At 41.8% G+C, this 27,793-nt stretch overlaps 1 long non-coding RNA gene across 1 annotated transcript in view; it reads right to left on the bottom strand.

Moving 5' to 3' along the window:
• The window catches only part of LOC139752856 (uncharacterized), a 29,500-nt gene extending 1,928 nt beyond the window's left edge, over positions 1-27,572 (bottom strand). Inside the window, exons 1-2 of the long non-coding RNA XR_011713596.1 lie at positions 24,880-27,572; positions 6,286-6,317 (exon numbers count right to left, since the gene is read on the bottom strand). This is a non-coding gene — a long non-coding RNA (uncharacterized lncRNA). The remainder of the gene's footprint in view (positions 1-6,285; positions 6,318-24,879) is intronic.
• Positions 27,573-27,793: the final 221 nt, after the last annotated feature.

Below are 27,793 nucleotides of genomic sequence, written 5' to 3'. Positions count from 1 at the left end.
GTAAGGCACGTGTATGAGTAGGAAGAGAAGAAAGTGATTAGTTCTCAGTGAAAGTCAGTTTGCAGCAGGGGTGCATGATGTCTCCATGGTTGTTTAATCTGTTTATGGATAGGGGTGGTTAGGGAGGTGAATGCAAGAGTCTTGGATAGAGGGGCAAGTATGCAGTCTGTTGGGGATATGAGGGCTTGGGAAGTGAGTCAGTTGTTGTTCGCTGATGATACAGCGCCGATGGCTGATTCAGGTGAGAAACTGCATAAGCTGGTGACTGAGTTTGGAAAAGAGTGTGAAAGAAGAAAGCTGAGAGTAAATGTGAATAAGAGCAAGGGTATTAGGTTCAGTAGGGTTGAGGGACAAATTAACCGGGAGGTAAGTCTGAATGGAGAAAAACTGGAGGAAGTGAAGTGTTTTAGATATCTGGGAGAGCATTTAACAGAGGATGGAACCATGGAAGCAGAAGTGAGTCACAGGGTGAAGGAAGGGGCGAAGGTTCTCGAAGCGTTGAAGAATGTGTGAAAGGTTAGAACGTTACCTCAGAGAGCAAAAATGGATATGTTCTAAGGAATAGTGGTTCCAACAATGTTATATGGTTGCAAGGCATGGGCTATAGATAGGGTTGTGCAGAGAAGGGTGGATGTGTTGGAAATGAAACGTTTTAGGACAATATGTGGTGTGAGGTGGCTTGATTAAGTAATGAAATAGTAAGAGAGATGTGTGGTTATAAAAAGAGTGTGGTTGATAGATCAGAAGAGGGTGTGTTGAAATGGTTTGGTTACATGGAGAGAATGAGTGAAAAATGATTGACAAAGAGCACATATGCGTCAGAGGTAAAGGGAACGAGAAGTGGGAGACCAAATTGGAGGTGGAAGGATGGAGTGAAAAAGATTTTGAGTGATTGGGGCCTGAACATACAGGAGGGTGAAAGGGGTGCAAGGAATAGAGTGAATTGGAATGATGTGGTATACCAGGGTCGATGTGCTGTCGATGGATGGAACCAGGGCATGTGAAGTGTCTGGGATAAACCATGGAAAGTTTTGTGATGCCTGGATGTGGAAAGGGAGCTGTGGTTTCGGTGCATTACACAGGACAGCTAGAGACTGAGTGTGAACGGATGTGGCATTTTTTGTCTTTTTCTAGCCTTACCATGCGGCGGCAGGTGATATGCGTGTGTCTTTGCTGGTGCTATTTCATGTGTGGTGGGGTGGCAACAGGAATGGATGAAGGCTTCAAGTATGAATATGTACATGTGTACATATGTGTATTTATATGTTTGTACACGTTGAAATGCATTGGTATGTGTATGTGCGTATGTGGGCGTTTATGTCTATACATGTGTATGTGGGTGGGTTGGGCCATTCTTTCATCTGTTTCCTTGCACTACCTTGCTAACGTGGGAGACAGCAATTAAGCATAATAAAAAAAAATATAATAATAATTATCATTAGTATCATTACCATTTACTCTTTTTTTTGGTATCACAGTTTTCAGTCTTTGACTCAAAAGGATGTTAGCATGTGGATTTCATGGAGGATGATGGGTTGGGTGATAATGTAGTGGCAGGTGAGGAGGCTACCTTAAAATCATATTTTTCACCATCTCAAGGCCAACTATTTTAAGCATACTCCCTTACTTGCATCTATCTCATGTAGTATCACCACACTAATATCCAGGAGAGGAGGATCTACTCACTAAGGAATTCATCTTTCGTTACCAAGGGAAGAATCAATACCTCCCCCGTCAATTGTCTTTGGGAGAACCATCTATGAAAGTACTCTTACTGAGGTCCTAGCACAGCTCAAGCTTCCAAAGACTATAAATATTTGCGAGGAGATATATAGCTTTTGCAATGCAATTATTCACAGACCAAACTTCTGTTGGACCTCAAAATAACTTTATGGTTTGGTCATTTTGCAAAACATGAAACAGGTGCCTTGCCTGGTGGGCCATAGTCCTATCACTTGCCCTAGAAGGAGACTCTTAGGATAACTTGAATTAAGATGCAGCAGTTAGCTGCCATTTATTTACTAGTCAGAACAAAACTGAACTTCATGGAGGTCTACATACCCTCTGCCAGTGCAGGGAATCAAACCCCGAAAAATGAATTACTATTTAGTAATGCAGGTGATCACACCACCAAGGGATGTTCAAATGAGCTGAAACTTTCAAAATATTATCGTAATGTAGGAAGAGAGGAAAGTGATTGGTTCTCAGTGAATGTAGGTTTGCAGCAGGGGTGTGTGATGTCTCCATGGTTGTTTAATTTGCTTATGGATGGGGTTGTTAGGGATGTGAATGCAAGAGTTTTGGAAAGAGGGGCAAGTATGAAGTCTGTTGTGGATGAGAGAGCTTGGGAAGTGAGTCAGTTGTTGTTCGCTGATGATACAGCGCTGGTGGCTGATTCATGTGAGAAACTGCAGAAGCTGGTGACTGAGTTTGGTAAAGTGTGTGAAAGAAGAAAGTTAAGAGTAAATGTGAATAAGAGCAAGGTTATTAGGTACAGTAGGGTTGAGGGTCAAGTCAATTGGGAGGTGAGTTTGAATGGAGAAAAACTGGAGGAAGTGAAGTGTTTTAGATATCTGGGAGTGGATCTGGCAGCGGATGGAACCATGGAAGCGGAAGTGGATCATAGGGTGGGGGAGGGGGCGAAAATTCTGGGAGCCTTGAAGAATGTGTGGAAGTCGAGAACATTATCTCGGAAAGCAAAAATGGGTATGTTTGAAGGAATAGTGGTTCCAACAATGTTGTATGGTAGCGAGGCGTGGGCTATGGATAGAGTTGTGTGCAGGAGGATGGATGTGCTGGAAATGAGATGTTTGAGGACAATGTGTGGTGTGAGGTGGTTTGATCGAGTAAGTAACGTAAGGGTAAGAGAGATGTGTGGAAATAAAAAGAGCGTGGTTGAGAGAGCAGAAGAGGGTATATTGAAATGGTTTGGGCACATGGAGAGAATGAGTGAGGAAAGATTGACCAAGAGGATATATGTGTCGGAGGTGGAGGGAACGAGGAGAAGAGGGAGACCAAATTGGAGGTGGAAAGATGGAGTGAAAAAGATTTTGTGTGATCGGGGCCTGAACATGCAGGAGGGTGAAAGGAGGGCAAGGAATAGAGTGAATTGGAGCGATGTGGTATACCGGGGTTGACGTGCTGTCAGTGGATTGAATCAAGGCATGTGAAGCATCTGGGGTAAACCATGGAAAGATGTGTAGGTATGTATATTTGCGAGTGTGGACGTATGTATATACATGTGTATGGGGGTGGGTTGGGCCATTTCTTTCGTCTGTTTCCTTGCGCTACCTCGCAAACGCGGGAGACAGCGACAAAAAAAAAAAAAAAAAATAAATAAATAAAAAAATAAACTGAACAAAGTATAAGATGTGTCCCTAAGAAAAATCTGGTGAAATGGTAAAAACTGTCCCTGTATTAAGGTGGAATTCTAAATAAGCTGCAGAAAACAAGAAGAATCAGATTTCTTTAAGAACAATGATTTGAACTGACATCTAAATCCTAAAATATTACTATCAATATCTCAAGAGACCTGATCCAAAATGACATCTAAATCCCAAAATATTACAATCAATTTCTCAAGAGACCTGATCCAAAATGACATCTATATCCCAAAATAATAGTATTCGTTGTTGCAGTGCTGATCAGACATAACCGTAGCAGTTTATTATTCTGCCTCACCCACATTTGGACTGCTGGCATTCTGTCCACAAACGTATCATCTCTCTGTCATACATAATACATGAGAATACTTAACTCACACAACACATTCTTCATAACTCTAGATTTTCCTTTGGAGAGTGCTACGTGCTAGTGCCCTGCCTTTTGGCAAAATAGTAAGAGAAACAGATAACAGTAGTAGGTAGGAACATTAGACAAGAGCATCACGCAGACATAGTTGGTAAAAACATTTAGGTGGTAGCATTAGGTAGAAGCAGGAAGTTGGAACATTAAGCTGAAGTAATTAGTATGAACATTAGGTAGGAGCCTCTGGAAACTGCACAGAGTTGCCCTCTGCCAGTGGCCTGTTAAGGGTGAGGCACTTAAAGGCCAAGAAGTGGTACTGCAGTTTACCAGTATTGAAACTTTTGCTGAGGCCAACCCCTTGAGGGAATTGGCATCAAAGAAATAATTAAATGGATAAATAATAATGACAATGACAATAACAACACATCATACGGGCGTAAGTTGAAGTGTGTCAAAGTTGTGGGAGAGGTCAGATTTCAAGTCACTTCCTTAAGAATGGGGTGAGTGTTGTTGGTTAATCTATCTATCTATATATAAACAGATAGTGGTACAGCCTAAAGTGATATGCCTAAGGACATGTATAATGCATGCATAACATCCATATGAAAAGGTAAGGAGAGCAAATTGAATCTTATGTCACAAGAGTACAAATCTGTTGTACCTGCTAAGGTACTTGGAGGTGAGAACAAAAATGAATCCTTATATCACAAGGATACAAGTCTGTGGTACAGGTACACCACCTATTTTCCTGCAACAACTGATGGTGCAGTAGCTCCTTTAGTCCAGACAAAATTACATGAGGGAACTTGAAATTACCGCGGCCACTAGACTAGTTTACTGGGCAGCCACAGATGGCGTTGTGTGTAGGGCATGCTTATTTACATTCTTTACACTGCACTTGTTGGTGGTGATAACGCAATTCTGTGAGATTCTTATCTTATTTTGCTTAAATCTAACCCTAGCTATGGCTTCTAAGACATATGATAGTGTCAGTCGTGGTGTCAAACGTAGACACTATTCCATATCGATCCAAGATAAAGTAGAACTGTTGAAAAACTGGATAGTGGTTTTGGTGTGTAAGCTGTGTGACATCTACAGTATTGGTTCATAAACTGTTTATGATATAAAGAAGCACAGGGAGAAAATACTGAAATTTTATGCAGACAGCGATTCCAAGAAGCAAATGATGATTAGAAAAACTATGAAAGATGGTAAAAGTACTGAGCACAAACAATCGAGTGATGATGGAATGGTTTCGACAGCATCAGAGTGATGGAGTGGACTTGTCAGGTAGCATGATAATGGACCAGGCTAAGTTGTTCCATAAAGAACTTAAATTACAACATGAGCGTGACTATAGTGAAGGATGGCTTCGAAGATTCAAGAAGCGTCATGGAATTTCCATGAACAAAGTGTGGAGAAAAACAGTTTGCAAACCACAAAGGAGTTGCCGAGTATTTGGGTGAATTTGCAAAATTCGCAGCTGATGAGCACCTCAGTTCTGAGCAGGTGTATAATGCAGACGAAACTGCATTATTGTAGCGATGCACACTTAGGAAAAAAATAACAGAAGATGAAGAAGACCCCACAGGATTCAAACGGGTGTATCTAGGGGAAATAGTACCTATGGCAAGCACTGAAACTGCGCCCCTATCCAAACATATGACACCAATATCTTTTTTATTTTTATCACCTCCGCCAAGATTGTTTTTACCAGAGTTTGTTTGTTTGTCTGTGAGTCACTTTCAACAAAAGTTATGAAAAAAGTTTGATGAAATTTTCAGGGAAAGTCAGAAATGACACGGACTAACTGATTAGATTTTGGGAGTGATCCGAATCATTGTCTGGATCCAGGACACCATTACGGAAATATCAATTTTTGTGAATAACTATTGAACTAATAATATCAATGTGATTCCAAATGCCAAAGATATGTTTTCATGGTCAAAAAAATCTAAATCTTTAAGATCCGAACCAGTGTCTGGATCCAGGATGCCATTACACTACTGGTGCCCCCTGTCCAGGGTACCTGTCCTACCTGCCATACCCTACATATGCCACTGGATTCAAACAACCTAAGGACAGACATTTAATATTTCTTTTAATTTAAATTTCTAACAGTCCATGGTATACTTTAGATACATGGGAGATGTATAATTAGTGGGTTAGAGGTGTGTTGATGAATTATTATTACATAACCATGGTTGGTCCGGCAAAATGGTTAATCCAACAAGGCTTTGGAACCAATAGTGCTGGAAAACCAGTGGTGTACCTGTACCTGTTAAAGCACTTGGGAATATAGGACACATGAGTCTTGTCCATGAAGATGTTATCTGCTAACACTAAGCTTAAAAAAATACTCAAGAGAAACAGGATAGTAAAGCAGAAGGCACCTCCACACCCACCTCTCCCTTCAGCTCGACTGCCTGCAGGAAAAAGATGAGAAAAAACATCATGTAGTATGGAGAGGAGGCATATGGGCACATACTACCATGGAAGTCTTACAGAAAAAAGTGAAAGGGAAAAAGAGTATCCTACCAGTTTGACGATCATGGCACATGTGCTGGATTCTGAAAAAGAAAGACAGGATTAAGATAAAGAAAATAAAAAATATTAAGGATAATTGATACATAAATTATTTACTGATTACAGACATCAATGAAGTGTTTGTCTTGCCTTGACATGAAGGAATTAAGGTTTTTCATTTACAAGACCTGATGTTAATTTCCATGTTCAACCAATCTGCAAATGAAAACACTTATACCCACAATGCCATTACATCTCTACCCTTTTATCATTATACTGTTATTTCTGGTCATTGAATCTATCAAAAGAGAAGAAACATCTGTAATGTCAAAATTGTATAGCATTTTGAAAATTTCTTGATCACCTTGTAGTCTGCACTTTTTGAAAGATAGCATCAGACTGAGATGGAGCAGTGTGGCTTCAGACAGAGAAGATCTGTGCATCAGGTGTTTGCTTTGATAAGTACTCGGAGATAAAGTGATCTGTAGGTGACATGTATGGATCTGAAAAAGTATATGATAGGATAGACAGAAAGGCCTTTCAGAAAGTGTTCAGAATATATGGGGTAAATAGTATGTAATCAAATGCAGTGAGGAGTTCCTAAGACAGAACATGTGTGGGAAAGGGGAAGGAGAGAGAATGACTCTTGGTGATGATGGGTCTGCAAAGACATACTGTAGGATAGGAGAGAGAATGACTCTTGGTGATGATGGGTCTGCAAAGACATACTGTAAGATATGGCTAAGTTCAAAAGTGTCCTGTGGAAAAATGAGTCCAAATTTTCTGTGAAAGGGAGCTGAGCTAGCATGTGTACAGCAAACCAGGCTGTGATTCACTTGATGCTAGATACATTCCAAGCAATGTTTAGTTCCCTGCTTATGGTATGTAGAAGTTTTAATTATGGTGTTGGGGACCTCGCAGATTAGAAAGGATAGTGAATGGTGGGATGAAGAGGTAAAGATGTTAGTGAAAGAGAAAAGAGACATTTGGACGATACTTGCAAGGAAGGAGTGCAACTGACTAGATGTATAAAAGAAAGCGGCAGGAGGTCAAGAGGAAGGCGCAAGGGTGGAAAAAGGGGGCAAATGAGAGTTGGGGTGAGACAGCATCATTAAACTTTATGAAGAATAATAAGATGTTTTGGAAGGAGCAAATAACGAGCAAAAGACGAGAACAAAAGGGAGCTCCAGTGAAGGGGAAAAGAGGGGAAGTGATAACAGGTAGTGATAAAATGAGGAGAAAATGGAGTGAGTATTTTGAAGGTTTGCTGAATGTGTTTGATGACAGAATGAGGCAGATGTAGAGTGTTTTGGTCGGGGTGGTGTGCGAAGTGAAAGGGTCAGGGAGAATAGTTTGGTTAAGAGAGAAGAGGTGGTGAAAGCCTTGCAGAAGATGAAACCTGGCAAGGCGGCAGGTTTGGGTGGTTCTGCAGTTGAATTTATTAAGAAAGGGGGTGACTGTGTTGTTTATTGGGTGGTAAGGATATTCAACTGTGTGTATTGATCATAGTGAAGAGCCAGAGGATTGGCAGAATGCATGTATAGTGCCAATGTACAAAGGCAAGGAGGTTAAAGGTGAGTGTTCAAACTCCAGAGGCATACGTTTGTTGAGTATTCCTGGAAAATTGTATGGGAGGGTATTGATTGAGAGGGTGAAAGCTTATACAGAGCATCAGATTGAGGAGGAGCAGTGTGGTTTTAGAGAAGGTAGAGGATGTGTGGATCAGGTGTTTGCTTTGAAGAATGTGTGAGAAATATTTAGAAAAACAGATGGATTTGTATGTGGCATTTATGGATCTGGAAAAGGCATATGATACGGTGATAGAGATGTTTTGTGGATGGTATTAAGATAATATGGTGCGGGAGGTAAGCTGCTAGAAGCAGCGATAAGTTTTTATCATGGATGTAAGACATGTGTGCAAGTAGGAAGAGAGGAGAGTGACTTGTTCCTAGTGAATGTTGGTCTGTGGCAAGGATGTGTGATGTCTCCATGGTTGTTTAATTTGTTTATGGATGGGGTGATTTGGGAAGTAAATGCAGGAGTTTTGGAGAGAGGGACAAGTATGCAATCTGTTGGGGATGAGAGGGCCTGGGAAGCGAGTCAGTCGTTGTTCGCCGATGACAGAGCACGGGTGGCTGATTCAAGTGAGAAACTGCAGATGTTGGTGACTGAGTTTGGAAAAGTGTGTGAAAGGTAGAAGCTGAGAGTAAATGTGAATAAGTGAGGTCATTAGGTTCAGTAGGGTTGAGGGGCAAGTTAACTGGGATGTAATACGTTTGAATGGAGAAAAATTGGAGGAAGTGAAGCATTTTAGATATTTGGAAGTGGACATAGCACCGAATGGAACCATGGAAGCAGAAGTGAGTAACAGGGTGGGGAAGGGGGTGAAGGTTCTGGGAGCGATGAAGGTGTGGAAAGAGAGAACGTTATCTCAGGGAGTGAAAATGGGTATCTTTGAAGGAATAGTAGTTCCAACAGTATTATATGGGTGCGAGGCATGGGCTATTGATAGGATTGTATGGAGGAGGGTGGTGTTGGAAATGAAATGTTTGAGGACAAAATGTGGTGTGAGGTGGTTTGAACGAGTAATATATGGGTAAGATGTGTGGTAATGAAAAGAGTGTGGCTGAGAGAGCAGAAGAGGGTGTGTTGAAATGGTTTGGACAAATGGAGAGGATGAGTGAGGAAAGGTTGACAAAGAAGACATATGGGTCAGAGGTGGAGCGAACAAGGAGAGGCAGGAGACCAAATTGAAGGTGGAGGGATGGAGTGAAAAGGTTTTGAGTGAGTTGGATCTAAACTTACATGAGAGTGACTTGGAACGATGTGGTATACCAGGGTCGATGCGCCGTCCATGGACTGAACTTGGGCATGTGAAAAGTCTGTAGTAGACCATGGAAAGGTCTGTGGGTCCTGGATGGGCCATTCTTCGCCTGTTTCCTGGTGCTACTTCGCTGATGCGGGAAACAGCGATTAAGTATAATATATATGTTAGAGCAAGGTGTGTGGACGTGTGTATGTACATGTGTATGGGGGGGGGGTTGGGCCATTTCTTTCGTCTGTTTCCTTGCGCTACCTCGCAAACGCGGGAGACAGCGACAAAGTATAAAAAAAAAAAAAAAAAAAAAAAAAAAAAAAAAAATATATATGTTAGAGGATGAGTGGCTCAGATGTTTTCTTTGAAGTATTTATGTGAGAAATAATTAGAAAAACAGATGGATTTGTATGTAGCATTCATGGATCTGGACAAAGCATATGATAGGGTTGATAGACATGCTTTGTGGAAGGTATTAAGAATATATGTGTGTGGGAAGTAAGCTGCTGGAGGCAGTGAAAAGTTTTTACTAAGGATGTAAGGCAAGTGTACTAGTAGGAAGAGAGGAAAGTGATTGGTTCCCAGTGAAAGTCGGTTTGCAGCAAGAGTGCGTGATGTCTCCATGGTTGTTTAACTTGTTTTAGGATAGGGTGGTTAAGGAGGTGAATGCAAGAGTTTTGGAGAGAGAGAGGTAAGTATGCAGTCTGTTGTGGATGAGAGGGCTTGGGAAGTGAGTCATTTGTTGTTCGCAGATGATACAGTGCTGGTGGTTGATTCGGGAGAGAAACTGCAGAAGTTGGTTACTGAGCTTGGTAAAGCGTCTGAAAGAAGAAAGCTGAGAGTAAATGTGAATAAGAGCAAGGTTATTAGGTTCACCAGGGTTGAGGGACAAGTTTATTGGGAGGTAAGTTTGACTGGAGAAAAACTGGAGGAAGCGAAGTGCTTTAGATATCTGGGAGTGGACTTAGCAGCAGATGGAACCATGGAAGCGGAAGTGAGTCACAGTGTGGGGGAGGGGGCGAAAGTTCTGGGAGCGTTGAAGAATGTGCGGAAAGCAAGAACTTCATCGCAGGGTGCAAAAATGGGTATGTTTGAAGGAATAGAGGTTCCAGCAATGTTATATAGGGTGCTACGCATGGGCTATAGATAGAGTTGTGTGGAGGAGGGTGGATGTGTTGGAAATGAATTGTTTGAGGACAATATGTGGTGTGAGGTGGTCTGATCGAGTAAGTAATGAAAGGGTAAGGGAGATGTGTGGTAATAAAAAGAGTGTGGTTGAGAGAGCATAAGGGGGTGTAATGAAATGGTTTGGTCACATGGAGAGAAATGAGTGAGGAAAGACTGACAAAGAGGATATATGTGTCAAAGGTGGAGGGAAGAAGAGAAGCAGGAGACCAAATTGGAGGTGGAAGGATGGAGTGAAAAGTATTTTGAGCGATTGGGGCCTGAACATACAGGAGGGTGAAAGGCATGCAAGGAATAGAGTGAATTGGAATGATGTGGTATACCGGGGTCGATATGCTGTCAATGGATTGAACCAGGGCATGTGAAGGGTCTGGGGTAATTCATGGAAAGTTTTGTGGGGCCTGGATGTGGAAAGGGAGCTGTGGTTTCGATGCATTACACATGACAGCTAGAGACTGAGGGTGAACGAATGTGGCTACCTCTAGAGAGAGAGAGAGAGAGAGAGAGAGAGAGAGAGAGAGAGAGAGAGAGAGAGAGAGAGAGAGAGAGGAGAGAGAGAGAGAGAGAGAGAATGATGCCATGTCATGTGCGGCAGGGTGGTGACGGAAATGGATGAAGGCAGCACGTGTGGGCATGTACATGTGTATATATATGTCTGTGTGTGTGCTGGACTGTTCCTCATCTGTTTCCCTGCACTACCTTGCTGATGCGGGAGATGGCAATTAAGTATTATAATAATAATAACAATAATAATAATAATAATAATAATAATAATAATAATAATAATAATAATTTTTTTTTTTTTTTTGCTTTGTCGCTGTCTCCCGCATTTGCGAGGTAGCGCAAGGAAACAGACGAAAGAAATGGCCCAACCCACCCCCATACACATGTATATACATACGTCCACACACGCAAATATACATACCTGCACAGCTTTCCATGGTTTACCCCAGACGCTTCACATGCCTTGATTCAATCCACTGACAGCACGTCAACCCCAGTATACCACATCGCTCCAATTCACTCTATTCCTTGCCCTCCTTTCACCCTCCTGCATGTTCAGGCCCCGATCACACAAAATCTTTTTCACTCCATCTTTCCACCTCCAATTTGGTCTCCCTCTTCTCCTCGTTCCCTCCACCTCCGACACATATATCCTCTTGGTCAATCTTTCCTCACTCATTCTCTCCATGTGACCAAACCATTTCAAAACACCCTCTTCTGCTCTCTCAACCACGCTCTTTTTATTTCCACACATCTCTCTTACCCTTACGTTACTTACTCGATCAAACCACCTCACACCACACACTGTCCTCAAACATCTCATTTCCAGCACATCCATCCTCCTGCGCACAACTCTATCCATAGTCCACGCCTCGCAACCATACAACATTGTTGGAACCACTATTCCTTCAAACATACCCATTTTTGCTTTCCGAGATAATGTTCTCGACTTCCACACATTCTTCAAGGCTCCCAGAATTTTCGCCCCCTCCCCCACCCTATGATCCACTTCCGCTTCCATGTTTCCATCCGCTGCCAGATCCACTCCCAGATATCTAAAACACTTCACTTCCTCCAGTTTTTCTCCATTCAAACTCACCTCCCATCCCAATTGACTTGACCCTCAACCCTACTGTACCTAATAACCTTGCTCTTATTCACATTTACTCTTAACTTTCTTCTTTCACACACTTTACCAAACTCAGTCACCAGCTTCTGCAGTTTCTCACATGAATCAGCCACCAGCGCTGTATCATCAGCGAACAACAACTGACTCACTTCCCAAGCTCTCTCATCCCCAACAGACTTCATCCTTGCCCCTCTTTCCAAAACTCTTGCATTCACCTCCCTAACAACCCCATCCATAAACAAATTAAACAACCATGGAGACATCACACACCCCTGCCGCAAACCTACATTCACTGAGAACCAATCACTTTCCTCTCTTCCTAATAATAAAATTACATCTGTTTCTAAGTATTTTTCACACATGTTCTAAAGCAAACACCTGATCCACACATCCTCTAGCACTTGTGTTCCTCCCCAATATGATGCTCTGTGCATGCCTTCACCCTTTCAATCACTACTCTGCTATACAACTTACCAGATACACTTCACAAAGTTCTAACTATGAAGTCTGAAGACTCACCTTTATCCCCCTTGCCTTTAAGCAATGGCAATTATTTGTCCTCCGCCAATCATCTGGCACCTCACCGATCCATACATATGGTGAACATCATAATTAACTGGTCAACAACACAGTCACTCCCTTTTAAGAAATTTAACTGCAATACCATCCACCTTGGGGCTGGGGTCTTGTAAGTGAGTCAGTTGTCATTTGCTAATGAAAAAGCACTCGTGGCAGATTTGAGTTAGAAAATGCAGAAGACTGTATTTGAGCTTGGAAGTGCATGTGAAAGGAGACAGTTGAGAGTTTAGGTGAATAAAAGATTTTTAGGTTTAGAAGGGCAGAGATAGGATAGCTCATTGCTGATAAAATCTATAAACAGTTCCCTTTCTTGTCCACATAATAAGTTTAAGATACGCTTGATAATAGACTCGAACACACTCGACCATTCCCTGGGGATGGGGAAGGAATACTTCCATGCATTCCCTGCGTTTCGTAGAAGGCAACTAAAAGGGGTGGGAGCGGATGGGCTGGAAATCTTCCCTTCAGTTTTTACTTTTCCAAAAGAATGATCAGAGAAGGGGGCCAAGTGAGGGTTTTCCCTTTAATGCTCAATTCTCTGTTCTTTATGTTACCTCCCTTATCTGGGAAATGGCGAATAAGTATGAAAAAATCATTATTGTACTTGATTGTCATTTCCTGCATTAGCTAGGTAGCACAAGGAAACAGAGGAAGAAAGACACATTCACACACACACACACACATATATATATATATATATATATATATATATATATATATATATATATATATATATATATATATATATATATATATTTTATTTCTTATTCATTTTACTTTGTCGCTGTCTCCCGCGTTAGCGAGGTAGCGCAAGGAAACAGACAAAAGAATGGCCCAACCCACCCACATACACATGTATATACATACATGTCCACACACGCAAATATACATACCTATACATCTCAATGTATACATACATATACACACACAGACATATACATACATACACATGTACATAATTCATACTGTCTGCCTTTATTCATTCCCATTGCCACCCCGCCGCACATGAAATAACAACCCCCTCTCCCCGCATGTGCCTGAGGTAGCGCTAGGAAAAGACAAGGCCACATTCGTTCACACTCAGTCTCTAGCTGTCATGTAATAATGCACCAAAACCAAAGCTCCTTTTCCACATCCAGGCCCCACAGAACTTTCCATGGTTTACCCCAGACGCTTCACATGCCATGGCTCAATCCATATTCATATTATATTATCTTATCATACGTTGTCGCTGTCTCCCGCGTTTGCAAGGTAGCGCAAGGAAACAGAAGAAAGGCCCAACCCACTCACATACACATGCGTATACAAAAATGCCCACACACGCACATATGCATACCTGTACATATCAACGTATATATACATATAAACACACACACACATATATTTTTTTTCATACTATTCGCTATTTCCCACATTAGTGAGGTAGCGTTAAGAACAGAGGACTGAGCCTTTGAGAGAACATCCTCACTTGGCCCCCTTCTCTGTTCCTTCTTTTGGAAAATGAAAAACGAGGGGAGGATTTCCAGCTCCCTGCTCCCACACACACACACACACACACATATATATATATATATATATATATATTTTTTATATACTGTGTCGCTGTCTCCTGCATTGGCGAGGTAGTGCAAAGAAATAGACAGAAGAATGGCCCAACCCACCCACATACACATGTATATACATACAAGCCAACACATATACATATCTATACATTTCAATGTATACATATACATACACAGACATATACATATATACAAGTGTACACATTCATGCTTGCTGCCTTTATCCATTCCTGTCACCACCCCGCCACACATGAAATGGTAGTGAGGTAGCGCAAGGAAACAGACGGAAGAATGGCCCAACCCACCCATATACTCATGTATATAAATACACCCCCACACACACACATATACATACCTATACATTTCAATGTATACATACATATAAATAAACAGACATATACATGTATACACATGTACACATTCATACTTGCTACTTTTATCTATTCCCGTCACCACCCCACCACACATGAAATGATAGTGGGGTAGTGCAAGGAAACAGCTGGAAGAACGGACCAAACCACCCACATACACACGTATATACATTTTTTTTTTTTTTGCTTTGTCGCTGTCTCCCGCGTTTGCGAGGTAGCGCAAGGAAACAGACGAAAGAAATGGCCCAACCCACCCCCATACACATGTATATACATACGTCCACACACGCAAATATACATACCTACACAGCTTTCCATGGTTTATCCCAGACGCTTCACATGCCCTGATTCAATCCACTGACAGCACGTCAACCCCGGTATACCACATCGATCTAATTCACTCTATTCCTTGCCTTCCTTTCACCCTCCTGCAAGTTCAGACCCCGATCACACAAAATCTTTTTCACTCCATCTTTCCACCTCCAATTTGGTCTCCCACTTCTCCTCGTTCCCTCCACCTCCGACACATATATCCTCTTGGTCAATCTTTCCTCACTCATTCTCTCCATGTGCCCAAACCATTTCAAAACACCCTCTTCTGCTCTCTCAACCATGCTCTTTTTATTTCCACACATCTCTCTTACCCTTACGTTACTTACTCGATCAAACCACCTCACACCACTCATTGTCCTCAAACATCTCATTTCCAGCACATCCATCCTCCTGCGCACAACTCTATCCATTGCCCACGCCTCGCAACCATACAACATTGTTGGAACCACTATTCCTTCAAACATACCCATTTTTGCTTTCCGAGATAATGTTCTCGACTTCCACACATTCTTCAAGGCTCCCAGGATTTTCGCCCCCTCCCCCACCCTATGATCCACTTCCGCTTCCATGGTTCCATCCGCTGCCAGATCCACTCCCAAATATCTAAAACACTTTACTTCCTCCAGTTTTTCTCCATTCAAACTTACCTCCCAATATACGTACATGCCCAAATACGTACATACCAATACACTTCAATGTATACATACATATACATACACAGACATATACATATATACACGTGTACGCATTCATACTTGCTGCCTTTATCCATTCCCGTCGCCACCCTGCCCACTACCTCACTCGCACGCGTGCGCGAGTGAGGTACCGCGAGGAAAAGTCAACAAAGGCCACATTTGCTCACACTCAAAGTCTCTAGCTGGCATGTGTAATGCACCAAAACCACAGATCCCTTTCCACATTCAGGCCCCACAAAACTTTCCATCGTTTACCCGACGCTTCACATGCCCTGGCTCAATCCATTGACAGCATGTTGACCCCAGTATACCACATCATTCCAATTCACTCTATTCCTTGCATGCCTTTCACCCTACTGCATGTTCAGGCCCTGATGGCTCAAAATCTTTTTCACTTCATCCTTCCACCTCCAATCTGGTCTCCCACTTCTCGTTCCTTCCACCTCTGACAAATATATATCCTCTTTGTCACAGTCTTACCTCACTCATTCTCTCCATGTGACCATACCATTTCAATACACCCTCTTCTGCACTCTAAACCACACTCTTTTTATTACCATATATCTCTCTGGAGTGATAGTTTTCATACATGGTGCTTTGACAAGAAAATAGTGAAATTGAAAAAATGTAGCTTAGACATTGAAGCTTATTGATACAGTGGTTAAATTGATGAGAACTACTATTGACGTTTGTGTAAATCAATTAAACATTTCCTTTTTTCCATAGCCAGAGGTTGAACCATTATGTGACATTCATTTTTTCATTTCATTTCAAGCTAGAAGTTTCAGTTTTCTAAATTGTTTCTTACATTTTTCACAGGTATATATATGTATGTGTGTGTGTGTGTGTATGTGTGCATGTGTGTGTGTATGTGTGTGTATGTGTATATATATATGTATATTATCCCTGGGGATAGGGGTGAAAGAATACTTCCCACGCATTCCTCGCATGTCGTAGAAAGCGACTAGAGGGGACGGGAGCGGGGGGCCAGAAATCCTCCCCTCCTTGTATTTTTTTAACTTTCTAAAATGGGAAACAGAAGAAGGAGTCACGCAGGGAGTGCTCATCCTCCTCGAAGGCTCAGATTGGGGTGCCTAAATGTGTGTGGATGTAACCAAGATGTGAAAAAAGGAGAGATAGGTAGTATGTTTGAGGAAAGGAACCTGGATGTTTTGGCTCTGAGTGAAACGAAGCTCAAGGGTACAGGGGAAGAGTGGTTTGGGAATGTCTTGGGAGTAAAGTCAGGGGTTAGTGAGAGGACAAGAGCAAGGGAAGGAGTAGCAGTACTCCTGAAACAGGAGTTGTGGAAGTATGTGATAGAATGTAAGAAAGTAAATTCTCGATTAATATGGGTAAAACTGAGTGTTGATGGAGAGAGATGGGTGATTATTGGTGCATATGCACCTGGGCATGAGAAGAAAGATCATGAGAGGCAAGTGTTTTGGGAGCAGCTGAATGAGTGTGTTAGTGGTTTTGATGCACGAGACCGGGTTATAGTGTTGGGTGATTTGAATGCAAAGGTGAGTAATGTGGCAGTTGAGGGAATAATTGGTATACATGGGGTGTTCAGTGTTGTAAATGGAAATGGTGAAGAGCTTGTAGGTTTATGTGCTGAAAAAGGACTGATGATTGGGAATACCTGGTTTAAAAAGCGAGATATACATAAGTATACTTATGTAAGTAGGAGAGATGGCCAGAGAGCGTTATTGGATTACGTGTTAATTGACAGGCGCGCGAGAGAGACTTTTGGATGTTAATGTGCTGAGAGGTGCAACTGGAGGGATGTCTGATCATTATCTTGTGGAGGCTAAGGTGAAGATTTGTATGGGTTTCCAGAAAAGAAGAGTGAATGTTGGGGTGAAGAGGGTGGTGAGAGTAAGTGAGCTTGGGAAGGAGACTTGTGTGAGGAAGTACCAGGAGAGACTGAGTACAGAATGGAAAAAGGTGAGAACAATGGAAGTAAGGGGAGTGGGGGAGGAATGGGATGTATTTAGGGAATCAGTGATGGATTGCGCAAAAGATGCTTGTGGCATGAGAAGAGTGGGAGGTGGGTTGATTAGAAAGGGTAGTGAGTGGTGGGATGAAGAAGTAAGAGTATTAGTGAAAGAGAAGAGAGAGGCATTTGGACGATTTTTGCAGGGAAAAAATGAAATTGAGTGGGAGACGTATAAAAGAAAGAGACAGGAGGTCAAGAGAAAGGTGCAAGAGGTGAAAAAAAGGGCAAATGAGAGTTGGGGTGAGAGAGTATCATTAAATTTTAGGGAGAATAAAAAGATGTTCTGGAAGGAAGTAAATAAAGTGCGTAAGACAAGGGAGCAAATGGGAACTTCAGTGAAGGGCGCAAATGGGGAGGTGATAACAAGTAGTGGTGATGTGAGAAGGAGATGGAGTGAGTATTTTGAAGGTTTGTTGAATGTGTTTGATGATAGAGTGGCAGATATAGGGTGTTTTGGTCGAGGTGGTGTGCAAAGTGCGAGGGTTAGGGAAAATGATTCGGTAAACAGAGAAGAGGTAGTAAAAGCTTTGCGGAAGATGAAAGCCGGCAAGGCAGCAGGTTTGGATGGTATTGCAGTGGAATTCATTAAAAAAGGGGGTGACTGTATTGTTGACTGGTTGGTAAGGTTATTTAATGTATGTATGATTCATGGTGAGGTGCCTGAGGATTGGCAGAATGCGTGCATAGTGCATTGTACAAAGGCAAAGGGGATAAGAGTGAGTGCTCAAATTACAGAGGTATAAGTTTGTTGAGTATTCCTGGCAAATTGTATGGGAGAGTATTGATTGAGAGGGTGAAGGCATGTACAGAGCATCAGATTGGGGAAGAGCAGTGTGGTTTCAGAAGTGGTAGAGGATGTGTGGATCAGGTGTTTGCTTTGAAGAACGTATGTGAGAAATACTTAGAAAAGCAAATGGATTTGTATGTAGCTTTTATGGATCTGGAGAAGGCATATGATAGAGTTGATAGAGATGCTCTGTGGAAGGTATTAAGAATATATGGTGTGGGAGGCAAGTTGTTAGAAGCAGTGAAAAGTTTTTATCGAGGATGTAAGGCATATGTACGTGTAGGAAGAGAGGAAAGTGATTGGTTCTCAGTGAATGTAGGTTTGCGGCAGGGGTGTGTGATGTCTCCATGGTTGTTTAATTTGTTTATGGATGGGGTTGTTAGGGAGGTGAATGCAAGAGTTTTGGAAAGAGGGGCAAGGATGAAGTCTGTTGGGGATGAGAGAGCTTGGGAAGTGAGTCAGTTGTTGTTCGCTGATGATACAGCGCTGGTGGCTGATTCATGTGAGAAACTGCAGAAGCTGGTGACTGAGTTTGGTAAAGTGTGTGAAAGAAGAAAGTTAAGAGTAAATGTGAATAAGAGCAAGGTTATTAGGTACAGTAGGGTTGAGGGTCAAGTCAATTGGGAGGTGAGTTTGAATGGAGAAAAACTGGAGGAAGTACAGTGTTTTAGATATCTGGGAGTGGATCTGGCAGCGGATGGAACCATGGAAGCGGAAGTGGATCATAGGATGGGGGAGGGGGCGAAAATTCTGGGAGCCTTGAAGAATGTGTGGAAGTCGAGAACATTATCTCGGAAAGCAAAAATGGGTATGTTTGAAGGAATAGTGGTTCCAACAATGTTGTATGGTTGCGAGGCGTGGGCTATGGATAGAGTGGTGCACAGGAGGATGGATGTGCTGGAAATGAGATGTTTGAGGACAATGTGTGGTGTGAGGTGGTTTGATCGAGTAAGTAACGTAAGGGTAAGAGAGATGTGTGGAAATAAAAAGAGCGTGGTTGAGAGAGCAGAAGAGGGTGTTTTGAAATGGTTTGGGCACATGGAGAGAATGAGTGAGGAAAGATTGACCAAGAGGATATATGTGTCGGAGGTGGAGGGAACGAGGAGAAGAGGGAGACCAAATTGGAGGTGGAAAGATGGAGTGAAAAAGATTTTGTGTGATCGGGGCCTGAACATGCAGGAGGGTGAAAGGAGGGCAAGGAATAGAGTGAATTGGAGCGATGTGGTATACCGGGGTTGACGTGCTGTCAGTGGATTGAATCAGGGCATGTGAAGCGTCTGGGGTAAACCATGGAAAGCTGTGTAGGTATGTATATTTGCGTGTGTGGACGTATGTATATACATGTGTATGGGGGTGGGTTGGGCCATTTCTTTCGTCTGTTTCCTTGCGCTACCTCGCAAACGCGGGAGACTGACAAAAAAAAAAAAAAAAAAAAAAAAAAAAAAAAAAAAAAAAAATCTCTCTCTTATCCATTCATTACTTACTCGATCAGACCACCTCACGCCAAATATTGTCCCCAAACATCTCATTCCCAACACATCCACCCTCCTCTGCACAACCCTATCTATAGCCCATGCCTTGCAACCATATAACATTGTTGGAACCACTATTCCTTCAAACTTACCTATTTTTGCTCTCTAAGATAATGTTCTCGCCTTTCACACATTCTTTAATGCTCCCAGAACCTTCGCCCACTCCCCCACCCTGTGACTCACTTCTGCCTCCATGGTTCCATCTGCTGCTAAAGCCACACCCAGATATTTAAGACACCACTTCCTCCAGTTTTTCTCCATTCAAACTTACCTCCCAATTTACTGTCCCTCAACCCTACTGAGCCTAAAAACCTTACTCTTATTCACATTTACCCTCAGCTTCCTTCTTTCACACACTTTACCAAACTCAGTCACCAGCTTCAGCAGTTTCTCACCCAAATCAGCCACCAGCGCTGTATCATCAGCAAACAACAACTGACTCACTTCCCAAGCCCTCTCATCCATAACATACTGCATACTTGCCCCTCTCTCCAAAATTCTTGCATTCACCTCCCTAACAACCCCATCCATAAACAAATTAAACAACCATGGAGACATCACAAACCCCTGCTGCAAACCGACATTCACTGGGAACCAATCACTTTCCTCTCTTCCTACTTGTACACATGCCTCACATCCTCGATAAAAACTTCTCACTGCTTCTAGCAACTTACCTTCCACACCATATACTCTTAATACCTTCCACAGAGTACCTCTATCAACTCTTATCATATGCCTTCTCCAGATCCATAAGTGCTAAATACAAATCCATTTGTTTTCTTAAGTATTTCTCACATACATTCTTCAAAGCAAACACCTGATCCACACATCCTCTACCACTTCTGAAACCACACTGCTCTTCCCCAGTCTGATGCTCTGTACATGACTTTACCCTCTCAATCAATACCCTCCCATATAATTTCCCTGGAATACTCAACATACTTATACCTCTGTAACTTGAACACTCACCTTTATCCCCTTTGCCTTTATACAATGGCATTATGCATGCATTCTGCCAATCCTCAGGCATTTCACCATGAACCATACATACATTGAATATCCTCACCAACCAGTCAACAACACAGTCACCCGCTTTTTACATAAATTCCACTGCAATACCATCCAAACCCGCCACCTTGCCAGCTTTCACTACCTCTTCTCTGTTTACCAAACCATTCTCCCAGGCCCTCTCACTTCACAAACCACCTCGACCAAAATACCCTATATCTGCCACTCTATCATCAAACACATTCAGCAAACCTTCAAAATATTCACTCCATCTCCTTCTCACTTCACCACTACCTGTTATTACCTCCCCACTAGCCCACTTCCCCGATGTTCTCATTTGTTCACTTGTTTACACACTTTATATACCTCCTTCCAAAACATCTTTTCATTCTTAAAATTTAAAGATGCTGTATCACCTCAACTTTCATTTGACCTCTTTTTCACCTCTTCTCTTGATCTCCTGCCTCTTTCTTTTATACATCTCCCAGTTACTTGCACTATTTCCCTGCAAAAATTGTCCTAAATGCCTCACTCTTCTCTTTCACTAACATTTCCCTGCAAAAATCATCCAAATGCCTCTCTCTTCTCTTTCACTAACCATCTTACCTCTTCATCCCACCACTCACTACCGTTTCTAATCTGCCCACCTCCTACCTTTCTCATGCCACAGGCATCTTTTGTGCAAGCCATCACTGCTTCCCTGAATACATCCCATTCCTCTCCCATGCCTCTTAGTCATGCTAAATACAAATCCATTTGTTTTCTTAAGTATTTCTCACATACATTCTTCAAAGCAAACACCTGATCCACACATCCTTGCTCTCACCTTTTTCCATTCTGCACTCAATTTTCCTGGTACTTCCTCACACAAGTCTCCTTTCCAAGCTCACTTACTCTCACCACTCTCTTCACCCCAACATTACCTCTTCTTTTCTGAAAACCTCGACAAATCTTCACCTTCGCCTCCACAAGAAAATGATCAGACATCCCTCCAGTTGCACCTCTTAGCACATTAACATCCAAAAGACTCTCTTTCACATGCCTTTCAATCAACACGTAATCCAATAATACTCTCTGGCTATCTCTCCTACTTACATACGTATACTTACTTCTTTTTAAACCAGGTATTTCCAATCACCAGTCCTTTTTCAGCACACAAATCTATAAGCTCTTCACCATTTCCATTTACAACACTGAACACCCTATGTATACTAATTATCCCCTCAACTGCCACATCACTCACCTTTGCATTCAAATCATCCATCACTATAACCCAGTCTCATACATCAAAGCTGCTAACACACTCACTCAGTTTCTCCCAAAAACACTTGCCTTTCATGATCTTTTCTCATGACCAGGTGCATAAGCACCAATAATCACCCATCTCTCTCCATTCACTTTCAGTTTTACCCATATCAATCTAGAAGTTTACTTTCTTACACTCTAACCAATACTCCCACAATCCTGCTTAAGGAGTAGTGCTACTCCCTCCTTTGCTCTTGTCCTCTCACCAACCCCTGACTTCACTCCCAAGACATTCCCAAACCACTCTCCCTCTTTACCCTTGAGCTTCGTTTCACTCAGAGCCAAAATATCCCGGTTCCTTTCCTCAAACATACTACCTATCTCTCCTTTTTCTCATCTTGGTTACATCCACACGCATTTAGACACCCCATTCTGAGCCTTCAAGGAGGATGAGCACTCCCCACATGACTCTTTCTGTTTCCCCTTTCAGAAAGTTAAAATACAAAGAGGGGAGGGTTTCCAGTCCCCCGCTCCCCTTCCCTTTAGTCGTCTTCTATGACACGCGGGGAATGTGTATAAAGTATTCTTTCTCCCCTATCCCCAGGGATATATATATATATATATATATATATATATATATATTATTATTTTTTTTTTTTATTATACTTTGTCGCTGTCTCCCGCGTTTGCGAGGTAGCGCAAGGAAACGATACTATATATATATATATATATATATATATATATATATATATATAAATATTCATACTTGCTCGCCTTCTTCCACAGGATACAGCATATATATGTATATGTACATGCATGTTTGTATATGTATATATATGTGTATGTGAGAGGATGCATCTTTCTATGGTTGTTTCCTGGTGCTATCTCGCTAATGCTGGAAATGTTTTTTTTTTTTACTAGATTGTCGTTTCTTGCATCAGTAAGGTATTGCCAGAAAGATATGTAGAAAGGCCATATCTGCTCACATCCATTTACTAGCTGTCATGTGTAATGCACCGAAACCACAGTTCCCTATCTACAACCAGGATCCTGTAACCTTTTCATGGTTTACCCTGGATGCTTCACATGCCCTGCTTCAATCAACTGACAGAAAATCAACCCTAATGTGCCATATCATTCCAAGTTACTCTATCCTGTGCATGACTCTCACCCTCTTGCATGTTCATCCCAATCACTCAAAATCTTTTTCACTCTATCCTTCCATCTCCAATTTGGTCTCCCTGTTCCCTCCACTTCTGACAGTAATCCTCTTTGTCAATCTTTCCTCACTCATTTTCTCCATATGTCCAAACCATTTCAGCCTTCTCAACCATACTCTTTTTATTACCAAAATTCTTTCTCACCCTTTTATCACTTACTTGATCAAACCACCTCACATCACATATTGTCCACAAACACTTAATTTCCAAAACATTTACCCATGCTTCATATCCATATAACATTGTTGGGACTACTATTCCTTCGAGCATACCCATTTTTGCCTTCCCACTTAACATTCTCTTTTTTCACACATTCTTCAGCACTCCCAGAACCTTCGCCCCTTTCTCCATCCAATGACACTTCCGCTTCCATGGTTCCTTTTGCTACCATGTCTACTTCCAGATATCTAAAACACTTCATTTTCTCCTATTTTTCTCCAATAAAACACACCCCAATTTATCTGTCTGTCACCGCTGCTGAACCTACATAATCTTGCTTTTATTCACATTCACTCTCAAGTTTTTCCTTTCACAGAGTTTTCCAAACTCAGCCACCAACTTCATTTTCTCACTTGAATCTGCTACCAGTGCTGCATCATCAGCAAACAACTAAATCATTTCCCAGCCCACTCATCACCCACAGACTGCATATTTGCCTGTCTCCAAGACTCACATTTATCAACTGTCCATATACAAACTAAGCAACCACTGTGACATCACACACCCTTGCCACACACAACCCTTAACCTTCAACTGGAACCATCCATTCACTCTCCTCTCTTCATACTCATACACAAGCCTTACACCCTTAATAAACACTTCCCACTACCTCTAGCAGTTTTCCTCCCACCCTACCACATCCTATATTCTTAAGACCTTCCATAAAGCATCACTATCAATCCTATCATATGCAATCTTGCAGATCCATGAATACCACATACAATTGCTCCCCAACATACGATGGGGGTTATGTTCCAACAGACCCATCATAAGTTGAAAATACGTTTATCACTGTGCATCTAACCTACATCATAGCTTAGCCTAGCCCACCTTAAACCTTCTCAAAACACTTACATTTCTCATCCATAATAATCAAATGCAGCTCTTCCTTAAAGGCTTTGACATCTTCAGTATCAGCTTTTGCTGCCTCACCGCTAACCTTTACATTATGAAAATTATGACGCCTTTTGAAGCAGTGGAACCGCCCATGATTTGTTGTAAACAATTGAAAAGACTTCTTGCCTTAGCCTGGATCGTCAAGAGGCTAAGCAGTATGTACTTCTGTATCTGGTCTTCCATCAACGTGACAATTAGTTTTCCATATCATCACTTGGCCCAGCTCTTTTCTTTGTGATGACAGTAGATTTAACTGATACTGAAGATTTCACTGCATCACTCATCCGCTTCTTATCCTTTAAGATGGTTGAGATCGTTGATTGCAAAAATCCTAACTCACATGCGGTGGCCATTACTGGCTTCCTGCCTTCATGCTCAGTACTTATCTTCAATTTCATCTCAAGAGTAATTGCCTTTCTCTTCTCACCAGAAGCAAGAGACACAGATGGGGGTTTTGTAAAGATGATGGGATGCAAAAACACAAAACACAAAATCTCAAAACACTGACAACACATTACAGGTTGTTTACCCTCATGATTGCATGGCTGACTGGAAGCTGCGGCTTGCTGCCGCTGCACAGCATCACGAGAGAGTATCATACCACTAACCTGGGAAAAGAATCAAAATTCAAAATTTGATATACAGTTTCTACAGAATGTGTATCACTATCACACCATTGTAAAGTAAAAATATTACAAGTCGGGGAGCACCTGTACACATCCATCAGTTTTTTCTCATCAACACTATCATACACCATCTCCAGATCCATAAATGCCACATACACATATATCAGTTCTTTTGAGTATTTCTCATACATTCTTTCTGGCAAACACCTGATCCACACATCCTCTACCATTTCTGAATCCAGACTGCTCCTCCCCAATCTAATGCTTTGTACATTGCCTCCACCCTCTGATACAGCTTGCCATGTATACTCAACAAACTGTAGTCTGAACAGTCACCTTATTCCCCTTGCCTTTATTCAATGGCACTATTCATGCATTTTGCCAATCCAAAGGCTCCTCAGCATGATCCATAAATAAAACAAAAATCCTTACCCACCAATCAACAAGAAGTCAACCCATTTCTTGATAAATTCAACTGCATCACCATCCACTCCAGCCATCTTGCCAGATTTCATCTAGTGCAAGGCTTTCTTTCATCACCTCTCCTCTCTTCATCAAACTACTCTCCAAGACACTCACTTCATGTACCACCTTGACCAAACACCCTATATCTGCCACTCTTATCATCAAACACATTTAGCAATCCTTCAAAATACTCATTCTGTCTCCTCACTCTGTTACTGCTTTCCCTTTTGCCTCTTCACCAATTTTCCCATTTGTTCTCATCTTTTGCACATTATTTGCCAATATTCCAAAACATCGTATTTCTCCTAAAGTTTACCAATATTCACTCTCAATTGCCCTCTTTTTCAACCCCTGCCCCTTTCTCTTGACTTCCTGTCACTTTCTCTTACACATACAACCCCTGATCATTATACTCCTTCCCTGCAAGAACCACCCAAACACCTCTTTTCTCTATCACTGGCAACTTCATATTTTCATTCCACCACTCACTACCCTTTTTAATTTGCCCACCTCATACCTTTTGCATGCCACATGCATCTCTTGCACATTCCTCATTTACTCCCTTTGCTTCATTTACTCTCATCTTTTGCCATTCCACTCTCTAGCTCTCTGGATATTTCATAGGTCTTTTCTCCAAGCTCACCACTCTCTTCTCCCAACATTGTTCCATCTTTTCGAAAACCTCTACAAATGTTCACCCCACTTCTACAAAATAGTGATCAGACCGCACCAGCTGCCCTTCTCAGCATATTTACTTCCAAAAGTCTTTCATTTAAATGCCTATCAATCATCTGAATAATGACTGCTCTCCCTCTCTCTATATATAATTTTCCTTCTTTCATACTTTATTGTCATTTCCCACATTAGTCAGGTAGTGTGAGGAACAGACAAAGAAACACTACATCCACTTACGTCCATTCTCTAGCTGTCATGTGTAATGCACCAAAACCACAGCTCCCTATCCACACTCAGGCCCCATAGACCTTTCCATGGTTTACCCTGGACGTTTCACATGCCCTGATTTAATCAACTGACATCAAATTGACCCCTGTATACCACATCACTCCAATTCACTCCTTTCACCCATCTGCTTGTTCAGGCCCCGATTGCTCAAAATCTTTTTCATTGCATCCTTCCATCTCCAATTTGGTCTCCCTGTTCTTGTTCCCTCCACTTCTGACACATACATTCTCTTCATATGTCCAAACTATTTCAGCACATCCTCTTCAGCTCTCTCACCCACACTCCTTTTACTACCATAACTCTCTTACATCACTTTCTCGATAAAACCACCTCACACACATTGTCCAAAAAAAACATTTCATTTCCAACACATACACCCTTATCTATAGCTCATGCCTTGCATCCATATATCAAGACCACTATTCCTTGAAATACACCCATTTTTGCCTTCCCATGTAACATTCTCTATTTACACACATCCTTCAGTGCTCACAGAACCCTAGCCCCCTCCCCAACCATATGACTCACTTCAGCTTCCATGGTTCCATTTGCTGCCATGTCCCCTCCCAGATATCCTACACACTTCACTTCCTCTGATTTTTCTCCATTCAAACTCACACCCTGACTAACTTGTCCCTAAACCCTGCTGAACCTAATAACATGTTGTCTCATTCAGTATTCCTTTAAAATGACACAAGTTTACCTTTTCTCCACTCACGACACATAAAGTTAACCAAAAAATAAGTGACCATGTGGAAATCAACCATTTTCATAAAGTCAGCAACAATTTACATATATGGCAATTTGATTTTCTAGTAAAAGAGCATCTGGACTTAGCCCCAAGGTCCCTTTCTAAGAAAGAATTCTGATGTTACAACAGAACTCTTTCCAGTAACCCCTGCAGTTTCAAGGCTGTGCTACTTCAAGAAGTAGGGAAATGATGGTTTTCTTTGGAGTGAGAAGTTCTTGTTGAGACTGTTCCCAAAGATACAGCATTGCCAAAGGTGACTTTTTGTTTGTGGTGTGACCTTGGGCATGCAGAGTACAGTAGCATTTATTTATTTTTATTTATTTATTTTGCTTTGTTGCTGTGTCCCGCATTAGCGAGGTAGCACAAGGAAACAGAGGAAAGAATGGCCCAACCCACCCACATACACATGTATATACATACACGTCCACACACGCAAATATACATACCTATACATCTCAATGTACATATATATATATATATATATATATATATATATATATATATATACACACAGACATATACATATATACACATGTACATAATTCATAGTCTGCCTTTATTTGTTCCCACTGCCACCTCGCCACACATGGAATAACAACCCCCTCCCCCCTCATGTGTGCGAGGTAGCGCTAGGAAAA

This window comes from Panulirus ornatus, chromosome 13 (genome assembly GCF_036320965.1).
Source record: "Panulirus ornatus isolate Po-2019 chromosome 13, ASM3632096v1, whole genome shotgun sequence".
NCBI lineage: Eukaryota > Metazoa > Arthropoda > Malacostraca > Decapoda > Palinuridae > Panulirus > Panulirus ornatus.
The sequence above is the reverse complement of the archived record's forward strand: the minus strand, read 5'-3'. Positions and strand labels throughout refer to the sequence as shown.